The sequence below is a fragment of the Ceratotherium simum genome, chromosome 7 (assembly GCF_057802395.1).
Source record: "Ceratotherium simum simum isolate JZ-2026a chromosome 7, ASM5780239v1, whole genome shotgun sequence".
In the NCBI taxonomy this organism is placed as follows: domain Eukaryota; kingdom Metazoa; phylum Chordata; class Mammalia; order Perissodactyla; family Rhinocerotidae; genus Ceratotherium; species Ceratotherium simum.
Genome location: NC_141906.1, coordinates 14,319,846 through 14,322,003, shown reverse-complemented (window position 1 = coordinate 14,322,003; position 2,158 = coordinate 14,319,846).

The following is a 2,158-nucleotide window of genomic DNA, read 5'->3' as shown; positions in this document are numbered from 1 at the left end:
CCACCTCTTCAGGCGCTATTGTGTGTTCATGCCAAACCCCAAACAGCTTGGACTGAAGTAGCACGAAGGCTGCGAGTCCCCACGTCCCTCCAGCAGGGAACTGGCCTGATGCCTCCATGACTCCATGACTCCACTTTTCTGGACTCCCATTGTGTGTGGTTGATGCTCGTGGTACCACCCACCAGCTAGAGCCATCTCCTTGCCCTTCAGAACTCAGCTCACACATGCCTCCTCCTAAAAGCTTCCCTGGCCCTCCAAGACACCTTTCTGCATGCTCTGACACAGCAGTTGTGCCACCGGGGCCTTATGACTACCGTTTACTGAGCCCCTACCAGCCACTGGGCTCAGAGCAGGGATCTTCAAATAGGTCACCCCATTTAAAGGGCACCACCATCTTGTGAGTCGGTGTCATCACTCATGTCACACATGGAGACACTGAGCCTCAGAGTCACAAGTCGCTTGCCCAAAGTCACAACTAGTAGGTATGGAGCCAGGATTAGGAACCAGGCAGTGTAGAGCCAAAGACTGCCAGACCATTTCACACCACCTCTCCAGGAGCTGCCAGGAGAAGGGAGAGAGCAGCTCTGCTGGGAGAGAGGGAAGAGACGGGAAGGGCAGAACAGAAACTTCCACAGGGGAACAAGGTATTAAAGGATGCAAAGATGTGCACCAGGTAAACGGGCTGGGAAGAGCACTCCCAGGGGAAAGCACAGTAGGTGCAAAGACTTAGAAAGGCAGAGGGTGCAGCTGTGGGTTCCCACGGCTGCGATACAAGAGGGAAGTGGAGCGCTCAGATTTACTGGAGACCCATCCCTCACCGACCCCATGGAGTCCAGTCAGGGCCAGTCACGGGGCCACATGAGCAATGCTCAGGATCTGAGTGGGCACAAAGGACACCCCTGGGAGGCATTTGGGGGCATGACTTTTTAAAAATATATTGTTGTTCAGTTTCTACGACATTTGATTGTATTCAGTTGGAAGACTTTTTTTTGTTTAGTTTTTATTTTTTTCCCTTTAGAAAAGGTTATACAAGCTTAAAACAAAAATAAAAAGTTTTTTAAAAACCAGAAAAGTATGAAGTAAGAAGGAAAATTCCCCTCCACTGTGTCTCCATCTTCTTCCCTTCCCAGAGGTCGTCACTGCAATAAATCTGGTCCTGCCTGAACTTTTCTGGTCACACAAACATATATATGTCTCTGCCCACGTATAGGATTTTTTTTTACTTAAAGTGACACATATTCTTCTGCATCTTGCTCCTTTTTTTCCCTCAATAATATATGGTGGATATCATTATTCACCCATTCAATAAGTCTTCACGGGGATCCGGTGTGCACCAGGCCCGGGCCGCCGTCACAGCTTCCCCAGGCCAGCGGGGACAGTCGTGAGATAATTAGAGACTGTGATTAGGGCTATGATGGGTGCTGTGTGAGAAAATAATGAGTGTGCTTCAGCCAGGGGTAAGGGGAACCCTCTCTCAAAGGAGACATTTAAGCTGAGACTTAAAACATAAGAGCCAGAGGAAGAGCCAGAGGGAAGAGCCTGTACCAAGATGCTGCCACAGCTCAGGCCTGCAGGGGAAGGAGCTGGGGAGCAAGGAGAAGTGAGGTAGGGGAGGGGGCTGGGGAGCAAGGAGAAGAGAGGCAGGGGAGGGGGCTGGGGAGCAAGGAGAAGTGAGGCAGGGGAGGGGGCTGGGGAGGCGGGGAGGGCGGGCTCCTGTAGGGCCCCCGAGTGGAGCTAATGAACTTGGATCTCGTTCTAAGATCAATGAGAGGGTCTTCAGCAGGAGAATGATATGATCTGACTTGTGTTGTTAAAATATCCCTCAGCCTACTGTTTGGAGACTGGATTACAGGGGACAGGAGTGAAGGCTAGGAGACCAGTTAGGTGGTAGGATAGACAAAGAAACGCTCCCCCTTGTCCCCCAAAGATGTCCACGTCCCCATGCCTGTACCTGTGAACATGTTAGGTTATACAGCAAAGGAAACGTAAGGTTGCAGATGGAAGTAAGGCTATTCATTAGCTGACCTTAAAAGAGGGAAGTAATCTTAGATTATCTCGATGGGCCCATGTAACCATGAGGATCTTAACGGAAGAGGGAGGCGGGAGAGGTCAGAGTGACACTGCCTGAGAAGGACTGGCGCGGTCCTTGCTGGCTCTA